The 15694-nt window shown below is 45.7% G+C and overlaps 1 pseudogene; it reads right to left on the bottom strand.

Annotated features, from left to right (window-relative positions):
- Positions 1–12108: 12108 nt before the first annotated feature.
- LOC118667316 lies at positions 12109–14846 on the bottom strand (annotated as a pseudogene).
- Between the last annotated feature and the right edge of the window lie 848 nt (positions 14847–15694).

Below are 15694 nucleotides of genomic sequence, written 5' to 3'. Positions count from 1 at the left end.
GATGTATTTTCATTGTTACAAATTGAACATAATTAAAGCATAGTGATTAATCACAAAAACAATATGTAATTATATATGTGTTTTCCGATGGTCTTAGGTGACCCCTGTGAAAGGGTCATTCGACCCCTAAAGGGGTTTCGACCCACAGGTTGGCGACCCACAGGTTGAGAACCGCTGATATATGAGGTGATGAATGTGTTAACTCACTCAACGGCAGAAAGCTTTTTACAATTTGATATAGATTTCAAATCATCCCAATGTACACTTTAAATTAATCATACAATTTTATTTATCAATCATATCTCAACTAGAGGCCCAGTGCACAAAATTCATGCACGGGTAGGGTCCCTAGGCCTGGCCGGCGATCAGGGTTGATCTGTGGGGCGATTGGGGGCTCCCTGCTGGCACCCGCCTTGGCTGGCCTGGGGCCTGCGGGGGCTGGGGGCAGCTCTTGCATTGAGTGTGCGCCTCCTGGTTGTCAGTGTGTGTCATAGTGACTGGTCGTTCCATTGGTTGTTCCACCGTTTGATTTGCATATTAGGCTTTTATTATATAGGATAAAGCTAAAAAAAAGAAAGAAAGAAAGAAAGAAAAGAAAGAAAGAAAGAACAAGGCCTGGCATTAAGTAGGCACTTGACACTATGCACATGGTTCTATCCAGGGATGAAGTAGCGAGGGCTTGGGCCAACTGGAAAAAAGAGTTCAGGTGCAAGAAATATTATGAAGCAGCGTCTTCAGAACTTGGAGAGAAGACCAAGGCAATGTTCAATGTAACAGCGATGTTAAATGCAGACAAGGCGAGGATGCCAGAGATGTAATAAAACTCACATGGCCATAACCAGGTCAGAAGCATAAACAATGGTGTGCCTATAACAGGGGAGAGGGATTCACGTCACTGTGGGCAGGAAACGCACCCACTGGCCTCAAAGGTTGACAAACATTCTCAAGGCTGAAGCAGGGACACACTTCCTGCTGAGGAGTTGGTATGAGAGTAGGCAGACCAGGCTCCTGGAGCCAAGGGTTTCCCTAGGACGGTCCCACCTGCTGAGCAGAGGGCCCCGGCCACCGGGAGAGGAGGGCAGGTTTCCACCCTTCAGTTCTTCAGGCCAGAACTAAAGCTCTGGCTATTTTGTATTTATAACAACCAACCCAAACCCACATCAATAAATTTCTTTCTGATACAAGCTACCTTCTTTTGAGAAGCATTTCTAGAAAAAAACAAAAAGCATCACATGATCATGGCTTTAAGACCATTTAAAAAGAGAACCCGTTTCCTCTTCCTGCAAGCAGCCCGAGGTGAGCTCTGAAAACGGTTCGCTAGATCCAGAAAACCTCACAAAGTCATGCAAATCATGCAAACTGTTTTTTAAAATATATATTTTTTTATTGATTTTTACAGAGGGGAAGAGAGAAGGGTAGAGAGCTAGAAACATCAATGAGAGAGATGCATCAATCTTCTGCCTCCTGCAGGACCCCCACTGGGGATCGAGCCCACAACCCAGGCATACGCCCTCAGCTGGAATTGAACCTGGGACCCTTCAGTCCACAGGCCAACACTCTGCCAAACCGGTTAGGGCCATGCAAACTCTTTGTGTTCACTCTAAGAACACTAATGAAACTGCTCAGGCCATCAAGGGTATGCATGTCCGAAAAGCCATTTAGTATCTAAGGATATCGTTTTATAGACAATGTGTGCCATTCCATTGTTACAACGTGGAGCTGATAAGCGTGCCCAGGCCAAACAGTGGGGCTGGACACAGGGTCAGTGACGTTATTAGTGCTGAATTTTTGCTGCATATGCTTAAAAACGCAGAAAGTAATGCTGAACTTAACCGTTTCTTTTTCCTTTTTTTTTTTTTATATATTTTATTGATTTTTTACAGAGAGGAAGGGAGAGAGATAGAGAGCTAGAAACATCGATGATAGAGAAACATCGATCAGCTGCCTCCTGCACATCTCCCACTGGGGATATGCCCGCAACCAAGGTACATGCCCTTGACCGGAATCGAACCTGGGACCTTTCAGTCTGCAGGCCGACGCTCTATCCACTGAGCCAAACCGGTTTTGGCTCTTTTTCCTTTTTTAACTTAAGGGTTTAGATGCAGATTCTCTGGCCATTGAGCACATCCAAAGATGTGGCAAAGCTCCCAAGGTGTGGCAAAGAACTTCCTGAGCTCATGGGTGCACTAACCCATGCACGAGCTCTCCCCCATACTGAGGTGACCCTTACTGAAAAAGAGCAAATTGTTCCTAAACCAGAGAGGAGGTTACACAGAAGGAAAAAGAAATCCCAGAAGAAACAAAAAACTTACAGCATAAAATAAATACTAACAAAAGTTAAAAAAAAAAAAAAAGGAATACAGTGATTGTGAGCTGAGATTGGTTTCATCCACATACACAGTGTCAGGTCAAACACATACCTATGGATTCAACAAGCATTTGGTGAATGGGCGAAGAATGAATGAGTGAGTGAGTGAATGAATGAAATACCTGAGGCTGCCTTGATTCCTTCAGAGGTCTGGTGCAGGGTGACCAGGATGTGGGCTGGGGGCCAGATGAGCCATCCAGAAAGAGGTCTGTCTTATGGTCAGGTTTTTAAATTCGTTGCAAAAAAGCAGAAGCAGATACCTGCCTTTTGTGGGTCAGCGTTTGCTCCGCCTCGGAGTTCTGTGCACAGGAGATAGCGTGACCTTTATTTCCCCTGTATCTAATCAAAGAGGCTTTCTGGTGAATGTTCAAAGGACACAGGGACAATAAACATATGCCAGCGTCTGGCCTCAGCAGGGAGGGGTTTCGGGTTGGATCCTTTTCTCCAGTGTTAGTAGCGCCTGTGATGGGGAAGGCACCATTACACCTTTGCCAAATGACGTTTGAAGCCCCTCATGTCGGGGTGCACCAGGCAGAGCCCTTGAGCAACAGACAGGAAGGCCAGGGGCGCGCTCCGCTGCCTCCTCCCTCCCCCACACTGGCCGCTTTGGGAAGTTCCCGGGTTACAGGCCCAAGTGGCTGCGCTTTGTGTGCATGAACCCTTTCTAGAGCTGAGGGCGGCAGGGGCAGTCATTACTATTCTGTGAGAGGCCCCGGCCTGGTGGATGCCCATGGGCCTGGGTTTGGAGTCTGACACTGCTTGTCTCCCAGCTGGGTCACGTAGGGGAGAGGGGCAGGAGGGAGTTATGGACAACCCCTGCCTCTTGCCAAGTCAATCTTACTCTGAAAATGTCAGCCCTCAGTGCTGTGGCAATAGCACCTAGGAGAGGACAAAGGGCTGGGGAGAGGGAGGTCGGGAGGGGAGAACGGGGGGGGGGGGGGGGGGGGGGGGGCCTGGCTGTGGGGGCCGGGCCAGCACTACCCGGCAGAGGGCGTGTTGCAGGCAGGAGCCTTGACTTGGGGGCTCACAGATAGAACTGAGAGTGTCTGTAAACGTAGTAAGGAAAAAATTACACCCTGATTTTGACTAACCTCTACCTACCATTTAGATACTCCTTCCATTGAGAACATAGGCCACAAACCATCGTGTACTAGAGAACCTGTCACTGTGTCACAGCTAGAGTCACAGATACTTTCATATTATGTTACAGTTGTTGCAGAGGTCTTGAAATTTCACTTACATTCATCACTTTTTCAACATTACAGCCGTGATGGGCCAGTGTGACTCAGTGATTAAGCATCTACCTATGAACCAGGAGGTCACGGTCCAATTCCAGGTCAGGGCACATGCCTGGGTTCAGGCTCATTCCCCAGGAGGGGGCGTGCAGGAGGCAGCCGATCGATGATTCTCTCTCATCATTGATGTTTCTCTCTCTCCCTCTCCCTTCCTCTCTGAAATAAAAAAATATTTTAAAAAATCACAGCCATTATTAGGCCTACTGCTAGATCTTGGCATTTAATGCATGAATAAAGTAGCATTTATTTCCCATATCATAAACATGTTTATATTTTGATAACTGTATTTCCACGTGACTAGTTCCCTCTAAGGTCTGTGTGCTTGTTTTATGCATTAGAAGCATCATTCTGAGAAGCGTCCACTGTCCGTCGCTTCACCATCCTGCCTGAGGAGTGAGTTTATGGCCCACCGAAAGGCTAAGAACACAGAACCCCAGCCAAACCCAGCCAGCAAAGGGCCGGTTCTGAAAACACCAGATTTGTGGAGTTCCATTTCAACATCCTTTTCAGAAGACACAAAGCCCTTTGTTGCTGTGTGTTGCCCTGGGCCAACTTAGAACAGGATGGAGCCAGGGAGAAGGTTGGGAGGAGGGCCTTGGAGACCTAGAGAAAAGGCCAGGACTGACGCTCCCCACCCCCACCTCCAACACACTGTACACCGATCTCAGCACAGAGATCTCAGCACGTATGTCAGAGCTGAACCAGCAGTGGCCTAGAGACACCAGGCCCTTCCTTAGGTGTCTCTCACTCCGCCATCAGCTGGCTCCTTCCTGCCTGTTCCTCACCCCTAACACCTGCTGGGAGCTGCCCCGCCTATTGACAAACTCCCCCAGGAAGGTCTGTTGCTATTTGATCACTGAGTGTCTGAGCCAAAGCTCAGTTCCAAACATCCACTTGAACTTTGCGGTTTCCCTGTTTCATTAAGAAGACTGGCCATGTGTCAAGGACATGTTGACTCTGGAGCCACCCCATTTCTGTAAGTCGGTTCTGGGGGTTGGAAGGGTGTGGGCAGGAGTGAAGAGGAAGGGGTGTGGGCCAGAGGGGAGAGGCTGTGCTGGCAGCTGTCTGCCCAGGGACCGCCAAGCTGTGGGCCTAGGGCTCCAGCACCGTGTCTGCTGCACCAGGAAGACCTCCCTCGTTCCCCGGCTGACGTGTAGATAAGCAGACGTGGGCTGTGTGGGAAGGTCACTGCCATGTGGCAGAGCCTCCAGGTTCCGAGGGGAGGTTGGCACAGGGCCAGAGGAGGGAAGCGTGCTCTCATTCTTCTTAGGAACCCAGTGCTTTAAACAAAACAGAGCCTAGCCCGGCTGGCGTGGCTCAGCAGTTGAGTGTCGAACTACTAGTATGAGCCAGATCCTGGCTCAATTCCCGGTCAGGGCACATGCCCGGGTTGCAGACTCTATCCCCAGTGTGGGGTATGCAGAGGCAGTGGATCAATGATTCTCTCTCCTCATTGATGTTTCTATCTCTCTCTTCCTCTCCCCTCCTCTCTAAAATCAATAAAATATATATATATATATATATATATATATATATATATATCCCAAAACAAAAAAAAAGCCCTGTTCCTGTGCCCTGCCCCCTTCCTCCCCCCTCCCCCGCCCCCCCATTTACTTGCTGAAGTGCAAGTAGGTGCATTGCTGGTTGGGGGAGGGTGAAGGAAGAAAAGGTCCCCTTGCATGAATCACTCATGGAAAGAACATGGTACCAGCTACTAGGAATCTGGGTCCCAGCCCTGGTTTTGCCTGTAGCCCCTGGTTGACCTTGGGTAAATGCCCTTGTCCTAGTGTGCCTCAGTTTCCCCATTGGAAAGTGAACCAACCACTGAAGATCAGTGGATGGGGGATGAAGGAGGAGGCATAGGAAGCTTGAGGAAGGAAGCAAGTAGGTGAGGGTTTGGGAGCTGCGCTCAGATAGGGAGAACTAGGGAGCAGTGAGGTCTGAGCACGCCTCACCAGGGACAGACAGGACTCTCAAGGTGCCCATGTCCCACTAATGGAGGTCCTAACCACAGTCCTGCTCCCAGTCCTCCTCCCACTCCTGGGCATGGCAGCCAGAGAGAAGAAGCATCTGGTGCTGGCAGTTCTCCTGCAGCAGAGGAATGAATTGCTAGCTGCAGTCCTACCCAACCAGTCAGAGTCCTGTGTTTAAATGAAAGAGAAGAGGGAGGTAAAGCTTGTTTTTTGGTAGCTTCCATTCATTCATTCATTCATTCATTCATTCATTCATTCATTCAGTGCTGTCTTTGATAGTTTTCTGCTTCTAAAAATAAAACATGCTTATTATAAAAAATTAAAACATAATGAAAATCGAAAATACATGAAAATAATGTTTTCCTAAGATGCAAATTAAAACAATGAGGTACCTTCTCAGACCTGTCAGAATGTCTACCATCAACAAATCAATAAACAAGTGCTGGTGAGGATGTGGAGGAAAGGGAACCCTAGTACATTGTTGGTGGGAATGCAGACCGGTGCAGCCACTATGGCAAACTGTAAGGAGTTTCCTCAAAATATTAAGAATGGAACTGCCATTTGATCCAATGATTCCACTTGTAGGAATATATCCTAACACATTGCGTACCGCATAGAAATCTCTAAGACATACGCCAGGGACCGGACGTTTTTGGGCAAACTGCATGTTATTTATTTATTTGTTTATTTTTAAATATATTTTATTGATTTTTTTTACAGAGAGGAAGGGAGAGGGACAGAGAGTTAGAAACATCCATGAGAGAGAAACATCTATCAGCTGCCTCCTGCACACCCCCAAACTGCACGTTATTTAAATCATCATAACTACAGATCATAATGCACTTTAGGTGTTGTTTTTCAATAATTATAACATTTTTATTTACAAAAAAAATTAAACAATTAAAGTTCCTAGTACTTTTTTAACGTATGGTTCTGAGTAAAACATTTTCCTCTATGAAGAGGGACCAAACAAAATTTACATAAGTATCTAGATTCGCTCCTTTTTCCATGGGCGGCACAAACTCTGCAGGCTCTCGTAGGACATTTTTTCTTTCCACTCGCTGGAATACACATAGGTTCATGCTGCTTCATATCACCTGACAACCTTTTGGGTGGATCTTTACAAGGTGCTCTCCTTGCACCCCCAGGGGAAGGGCTGGACAGATTTGTCTCTGGTTCTGGAGAGCCTTCATTATTGTCATCCGTTATCCAGTCTCTCGCCACAGATAGCAGAAACTGTTTATACTTCACTTTTGCTTGTGGATTGAGGACGTTGTACACTCTAAATGAATTGAAAAGTCCACAGTTTATAAGGTACAGCACTACTTTTTTTTGTCCATTTCATCGTTTTCCTTAGAATGGAACAACACGAAAGGAATTGATCTGCACGGTCAATGCCTTTCATGTGGGGATTGTATTCCTTGATGCAGGTAGGTTTTACAATATTCTCTCCCGTTTTTCTATTTTTTTTTTCCTGTTGTCGAGACAGAAGTGTCATGGATCGTTGATATCATTCGGACAACCCGCTTGTCTTTCCATGCTAGGAGAAGAATATCGCCTTTTCTGGAAAATATTATGTCACCTTTCTTCATTCTTGATGTTTTCATTTTCAAATTTGGCGGTAAACCTCTACTCTTCCTAATAGTCCCACAGACTCTAGTTTTGTTCTGTAGCAGCAATTCAGCAGTAGATGTAGCATTGTAATAATTATCCTGGTAAATATGGTGCCATATGCCAAGATAGGGTCCAAGGACTGAAAGAACAGCTTCTTGCAATTTCCTTCCTTCAGCAGTGTATATCTCCATATTGCAGATATAGCCGGTGTCACTCTCGCACACCATCTGAACAAGTAAACCATATTTTGTTATTTTCGCTCGGTTGTACGTGCGAAATTTGAAACGTCCTCTCCATGGAATCATTCCCTCATCCAAAGACAACTGTTGCTTTGGTTTGTATATTATTCGAAATTTATGCAGGAAATAATCCAGCACAGGTTGGATCTTGAAAAGTCTCCCCGAGCAACTGTCCATTTTGGCGTTATCATTGAAATGCCAGAATGTCCATATTTGCTCAAATCTATGGCGACTCATTGTCTGTGGAAATATAGGGGTACATATCAAAGGACTTGTTGACTAATAGTCTTTCAAGCTATCTTTTCTTGTTTGACCCATCAGAATAATTACGCCAAGGAATTTCTTGATGTCCTTCTGTGTAACCGGATACCACTTTAGTGTTCTAGATGGTGTTTTGCGTTTCATTGCGGTTTGATCATGATAGTTGGACAGCTCTTTGCACAACAATTCATCACCAAAAAAAAAGATTGGTCACAGAGGGTACAGAGTCACACTGAGACGGAAATGTAGTGACCCCAGCATGACCTTCAAACATTTGTAAGCGTGGTCGTGTGTCAATTTCAGACCAACAATTATCAGTAGCTTCGTCAGTGTTGGAATCACTTGAAAGCACCGCCACCTTGCGCTTCCTTACAGGTCTAATATTTTCACTGTCAGTAGAATCAGTAGAATCGTCTCCGGAATCGTCAAAACAGCCACCCGCATCTTCAATCTCACTAGGAATATCTGATAAATTATTGTTAAATACTTCCGAAAGTGTGTCAGTTTCATTGGTTTCCTTCCTTTTTCTGAGAGAAGGCATTTCTAAAAGCGCCAGGAACTTGAAGACGAAGACTATTCGAATGACCAAAATACAATGTAACTGCAATGCTTTATGGGTTCATGCAATTATATAGTTTTTCGTAGATTGACCTGCACGGTTTCCACCAATGAGATCGCTTCATTCGATGTGGACTGTGCAGCACCAGCACGGCCACGGGTGTCTCTGAGTCGGGGGGGTGAAAGGATTAAGGAAAGACAGACAAGAGAATAATAGCTGGGTCTCGGTGGGACGCTGCTCCCTGAAGAGGAGACAACGCCAGCGCCCACAAGCCGTGTCTTTATTTTATAGTAGATGCCACGAGGCAAGGTAGGGGCGTGATCACGTTGTTTACAGCATTCTCATGAGTCTCAACCCTACTCAACTACATGCACCTAAACTCTATAACAAGGCATGTGGGGCTACGTGTTCGGACCATAGGTTCAAGCTTACAACCACAGCTGTTGGCTATGATTGTGCTGGGAGGGCCCTGCCCTCCAGCTGGGACTTGCACGTGGCAGTGAGAGGACCCTGTCCTTTCATTAGTCCGAGGCTTGAACCTGGCCAAAACACTGTAACCGCGTCCCACAGTGGACAAGACAGTGTGTTGACATCTAAGGTCCTTAACAGATGGGGCCGGAAACATGAGAAAAGTCGTGAGCGGTCCTTAACAGATGGTGCGCGAAACACGAGAAAACGCGTGAGCGGTACGCAATGTGCTAAGAAACCTGAAACACCAATCAGAAAGAATCTATGCACCCCTATGTTCATAGCAGCACAATTTACAATAGCTAAGATTTGGAAACAGCCCAAGTGCCCATCAGTAGATGAGTGGATAAAAGAACTGGTACATTTACACAATGGAATACTAGCAGCTATAAAAAAGAAGGATCTCTTAACCTTTGAAATAGCGTGGAGGGACCTAGAGACTATTATGCTAAGCAAAATAAGTCAGTCTGAGAAAGACAAGTATCACATGATCTCATTCATATGTGGAATCTAATGAACAAAACAAACTGATGAACAAAATAGATCCAGAGACATAGAAGCACCGAACAGACTGTGAAATCTCAGAGGGAAGGTGGGGTGGGGGGATAGGGAGAGATTAACCAAAGAACATGCATGCATATATGCATAACCCAGGGACACAGACAGGTAAATGCCTGGGGGCGGGGTTGATGGGGGGAAAAAGTGGACATCTGTAATACTTTCAACAATAAAGATATATTTTTTAAAAAACAACTTATCATCAGTGATGGAGAAAATACATAATCTGAGGTAGTAACATTGTTATTATGTAGAAAGTACTATATTAGAGATGGGAATGGAGGGCTTCCTGGGAGGAGAGAACTTGGAGCATGTAGCACCATGGAGTGTGTGTAAGGGAATCATAGTTTCCATTTGTAGGATGTGAAGTGCAAACTTGAGAGTAGTAAGAAATAAGGCTTGAAATGCAGGGAGTCCAAGAGGGTCCTGGGGACCATGCTAAGGACCCTGGACTCTACCGAGGTGATGGGGAGGCATGGGGAGCTCCAGCAAACGAATGACATGTCAAGGTTTGCCGTATGGAGGGGGTTCAAAGGGAAAACTAATTGGATCATCCAGGATTCTCATAGACCAGACGGAGCAATCTAAATGGTCAATAGTAGAGAAATGTTTAAGTGAATTTTGATAACCCACACAATGGATTATTATCCTGTTATTAAAAATCACGTTTGCAAAGACTATTTACCCCTCCTTTTTATCTAACATGCTGGGTATCCAGCAAGACCTCAATTTTCTATTTAAAAAAATTATCAGAAAAAGCAGTAAGTGCCCAGCTTGTGTGGCTCAGTAGTTGAGTGTCAACCTATGAACTAGGAGGTCACGGTTCAATTTCTGATCAGAGCACAAGCCCAGGTTGTGGGCTTGATCCTCAATGGGCGGTGTGCAGGAGGCAGTCGATCAATGATTCTCTCTCATCATTGATGTTTCTCTCTCTCCCGCTCCTTTCCTCTCTAAAATCAATAAAAAATATATATATATTTTAAAAAGAACAAACAATACATATGATTCAATAGATTAGTAATTAAGAGAGAAAGGAAGAGAGCCTAAACCAGGGTAATGAGAAAAAAAATAAATTAATTAAAAAAAGGATTAACAACAAAAACAACAACAGAAACTTGATTTTAAAGCTAAATGAAGTTGCATTTTATTTATTTTTAAATATTTCATTGGTTTTTAGAGAGAGGGAGCGGGAGGGAGAGAAACACTGATCAGTTGCCTCCTGTATGCACCGGGGATTGAACCTACCACCTGGGAAAGTGCCTTGACTGGGAATTGAACCACACATGGAACGATGCTCAACCAGCTGAGCCACACCAGCCAGGGCTTGAAGTTGCATTTTAGAACAGGCATGAAAGAAGGAGAAGCAGGGAGGGAGAAGGGGAGGGAGGGAGGGAGGGAGAAGGGGAGGGAGGGAGGGAGGGAGGAAGGAGAAAACAGTTTAAACATTCAAAAACCACTTAAACTGTTAGAAGTCCTACTCAGTAAGGAATAAGTACAACATTGCGCAGGGAGGAATGAGTCTCTGAGCTGTAGTGATCCTGAACTGTCTGAGAAGCAGGCTTCCTTATGTACGCTTTCTGCAAGTAAAACCATTAAAGCACATTTTGGACGTTTATAAGCCCCATCAATCCGCCTGTAGGCTTTTATTTGAAACTTGGTTTTGTATAACTGTGCCCCCTGGTGCGGATGGCATGCACAAATACTTACCTGTTAGCAGCATGAAGGCAATTTTCGAGAAAAATTATTGCTGCTCTCACTCTAACTTAAAAAACAAGTTTAAAATATTTTTTCGGATGAGGGATGTGTTAGATTTAGGGAGCTTGTTTAGGTTTTATGCAATGCAACGTTGGGGATATCGATGTACCTGGCATGGCTCACTTAAGATGACAAAGATTCGTTTGCCCGTATATTTTGAATAGCTGTAGTTCTTTCAAATGGGTCATGGAGTGTAGTATAGAGCGCAGTACACTTCTCAAACAGAACCACGTGTATAATCAAGCATACAGGTCAACAGAAAACGACTGACAACTGAGATGCCCCCTTGTCCCTCTGCTCCTTTCAGTCACTACAGTTCCTGCCACGGGTAACCACTACCATGCCATCACATAACATAGACCCATTTTACTTTTTGACCTTTCTGTAATTGGAATAATCAGTATGTACTATTTTGTGTCTTATTCAATATCTTTGTTGAGATTTGCCCATGTTGCTCTGGGAGTTTAGTTCCTTCTCTTTGCTGTATAAAATATCACTGTAAAATGTAACTGTAATTTATCAATTTAATAGTTGATAAAACTTTGGGTTGGTTCCAGTTGGGGCTATAATAGTGTGCTATGATCCTTCTTGTACATGCCTCTAGGTGCATATGCTTCCGTTGGGTATGAACTTAGGAATTACTGGGTTACAGGGATGCTTAGCTTTAGTAGATAATGTCTAGCTGGTTTTTAAGTTGGTGGCTCCAAATCATATTTCCATGAAGGGTCTGAGAACTCCAGTTGCTTCATATCTTCACCAACACATGGTATTATTAATCATTTTTTTAAATCTATTTTGTATTGATTTCAGAGAGGAAGGGAGGAGAGAAACGTCAATGAGAGAGAATCATTGATTGGCTGCCTCCTGCACGCCCCCCACTGGGGATTCAGCCCGAAACCCCGGGCATGTGCCCTGACTAGAATCAAACCATGATCTCCTGGTTCAGAGGTCAATGCTCAACTACTAAGCCATGCCCATTGGGCCATTTTTTTATTTTAAAGAAACTTTATTTTTCGACAATCTTATTTCCATTCTGTTTAAGAGTTTGTGGAAGAACAGCTTAGGACCACTCAGTGGTTGTTCCCACCCATGCAGTGGCCTGAGCAGTGGGGGCTGCAGACCAGTCTTCCATGGCAGCTGAGCACTCCAGGCTTCAGCAGGAACCTGGACAGCCAGAGGGCACCTACGCCTCCCGACCAGCCAAGACCTCGGCTGAGCAGCAGTGAGCTCGGGAGCAGTCCATTCACCGAGATGCCTCCTTGGTCACAGCCTTCTCAGCAGCGGCCTGCTCTCCCTTTTCAATCTCTTCCAGGTCCCTGTCAAAGCAGACATCAGGCATGACCTCCCATGGCTGCTCAGGGGAGATGGTGCCACACGTGCACAGAACTTCCCGAGCCCCCTTATTGCTGCAAGGGATGGCGATGTCCACAGAGTGCAGAGGAGAGTCTGTGATACACCGAGCAGGGGTAGGTGGGTTAGTCGAGCACCAGGAGTCTCGGCTCCCGGAGGGCTGCCTGGATCTGGCTGATGAAGGTCTGGGAGTGAAGTGTCCAGCAATAGCAGTGGCTCCAGTAAACTTCAGCACAGCTAGCTGGACAGTATGGCATGGGCATCAGCTGGGTTTTCAGTGGCAACAATGGCAGAAGCTGCCAGCAGAAGCTTCTCCCAGATTCTCTTCTTCCTTTTGTAGATGGACTGTTCCATTTGGAAGTCAAGGTTTGCTGCCACCTGAGTGGGTTCCTGCTGCAAGGAATTTGAGGACATCCTCATCCTTCCTTTGCAGGACGTCAGGGACTCCAGACATTGTGGAAGTTTCCCTTTAAGTCATGTGGGAACCAAGAACAAGGCTGCCTGGGTCCCGCTCAGGGTAGCATGGAAAGGTGTTAATCTTTTTAATTATGACATTCTGGTGGGTATATGCCGTGGTTATTTTTTTTTTTTAAATAGCTTTAAAAGGTAATTCACATGCCATACAACTCACCCACTATATTCAAAGCCAGTATATTCAAAGCTCTCAGTAAGCTCACAGAATTGTGCTTCTATCACCACCATCTCAGAATGTTATCATTGTCCTCCAAAGAAACCCCCCACTCCTGAGCTGTCACCCCAAACCTCCTATCTCTCAGCCCCAGTCAACCACTAATTTACTTTGTGTTTATGGATTTGCTTTTGACATTTTACATAAATAGAAGCATACAGTATGCGGCCTTTTGCCTGGTTTCTTTCACTATCCATGTTTTTCTCAAGACTCATCACATTTGATTCAACAAAGGAACCATCATGAATCAGATTGTACATCTGAAACACAGGTTGCAGGTTTGTTCCCATTTACTCATCCCCCTGTAAAAAAGAACAGTGCTAATTGCTTCCTTATCTGATGGCACATTTTCTAGTTATCTTTCACAGTTATTTTCAAAAGTGTATTAGGAAGCTGTGCTACTCTGCATCAATTTGCGAGAACACAGCTAAGGTTTGTCTTTGGCTGAAGAATGAGCCGAAGATAAAGCAATGAGTCCCTTTAACATTTTTCAGGTCAAAATTATTTTGGCCATGCTTTATGGTAAGAAATTCTGGAGTGTTAAGTTCATTTGTTGGAACAGATTCAAATGATTTGCTGATAGGACAATTCTGGTTTTTCTCTAAGGTAACCCTACAGCTGACCTCTATGTAGGTCACTCAGTTGAAGACGACAGGCACAGAGGAAATGTGAAGGCCCACGTGTAGACAGAAGAAGAGATCGGAGTTATGTGTCTACAAGCTAATCATCTTCCATGAGAGACATGGGAGAGATCCTCAGAGCCTCCAGAGAAAACCAACCCCTTGGTTTTGCACTTACTTTGTGGGGAACCGAAATGGACTTTGAACTCATTTTGGTTAATTATACTTTTACTAGAGGCCCAGCGCACTTATGTGGGTAGGGTCCCTAGGCCTAGCCTGTGATCAGGGCCGTTCGCCAGACCCAAGGCCTAACACCGCCTCTGCCGTGGGGCTGGTTAGGTTTCGGGCGCGCCCCACAGCTTCTGTCAGCGCCGCAAGCCCCCGCAGCAGTGGCAGCAGCAGCGGCGCCCCGCGTGAGCAGCCCCAAGTGGGCAGCGCGTTCCATCAGCAGCCAGACCAGCGTATGCGCATGGAGGTGAAGTCACTGGTGGCCGCTTTCCCGCCAGCCTGAGCCCAGAGCAGCTGGGGATGAGCAGGGGATCCCAACGGCCTAACGGCCTGACAGCCAGCCTGGTCCTCCCGCCACCCACTCCAGTTCCTCTTCCCCATTGCTGATCTATTGGAGCCTACAGGCGCGGGGGCAGGGGTGGGAGTGGGGGAGGGACCAAGAGGTCAGCTGTCTGCCCTGCCGCCACCGCTTCCCCGTTTGCCTGCAGGCAGGAGCAGGGGGAGGTGGGGGAGGGGAGGGACCAAGAGGTGGTCAATGCACCTCATGGTGACTGGCCTTTTATTATATAGGATGGGGCAGCATCGTCTATAAAGTTCATTAGTCTGAAGTACAAGAGATCTGAAACACTTGGTAGTGAGCTGACCACAAACATTTACAAGAATTTTATTCTCTGATGCAAATCAGATCTTGTGAGCTATTAAGAAATAATTGTAGCCAGCGATGTTGGCACATTTGGTATGTTTAAGGTTTAGTACAATCAAACCACAGTAAGGTGGAAAACTTATAAAAGGGGCCAATAAATTGGCAAAGCTAAGTCCTAAGAGCTCATCTTTCACATCTTTTTTTTTTTTTTTTTAAATCTTTTTTTTTTTTTTAAATATATTTTATTGATTTTTTACAGAGAGGAAGGGAGAGAGATAGAGTTAGAAACACCGATGAGAGAGAGACATCGATCAGCTGCCTCCTGCACATCTCCCACTGGGGATGTGCCCGCAACCCAGGTACATGCCCTTGACCGGAATCGAACCTGGGACCTTTCAGTCCGCAGGCCGACGCTCTATCCACTGAGCCAAACCGGTTTCGGCTCACCTTTCACATCTTAAATAAGGACCTCTATCAAAGAAAACCCCCTCAGAGTCCAGTGCCTTTCTAGAACAGCTCCTTTCCAGGTAAGTGACTTGGGACCCAGGGCTGCCATCACCACGGCAAGGAAAAGAGCGCGGCTTTTCCATGCTCCCACATGGTCTGTGCTTCCGGGCCTGTTGTCAGAGCCAGCTACATGGGCTCCCTGCCTTACTGTGGGTAGGGGATGTGGCAGCGTGCGTGGGTATTTAACTGAGCAGTAAATACCACTGCCATAAGACAGCACAAGTTTTGGGTTTCTTGACATTCTCGGTCCAACACAAACACTCTCAAATATGCTGGAAAAATGAGGGAAACAGTCAGGACTTTTCTGAATGCTTCTGTCAACTGAGTACTGGGACCAATCAGAGGGGGCATCCTTTCCTTTATGCCAAAGAATGACCGTTTCCTGAAAGACAAAATTATGTTGGAATCTATTATTTGGCCTCAATTTTTTTTGTATTTTGTTTCTAATTTCTTTTTTATTGTTTTATTGCTTAAAGTATTACAAAGAGTATTACATTTGTCTCCTTTTTCTCCCCGCCCTTGACAATTCCCTGGCCTCCTCTAACCCCTGTGTCTTATGTCCATTGGT

This window comes from Myotis myotis, unplaced genomic scaffold (assembly GCF_014108235.1).
Source record: "Myotis myotis isolate mMyoMyo1 unplaced genomic scaffold, mMyoMyo1.p scaffold_m19_p_12, whole genome shotgun sequence".
NCBI lineage: Eukaryota > Metazoa > Chordata > Mammalia > Chiroptera > Vespertilionidae > Myotis > Myotis myotis.
This window is presented reverse-complemented; position numbering and strand designations above follow the sequence as displayed.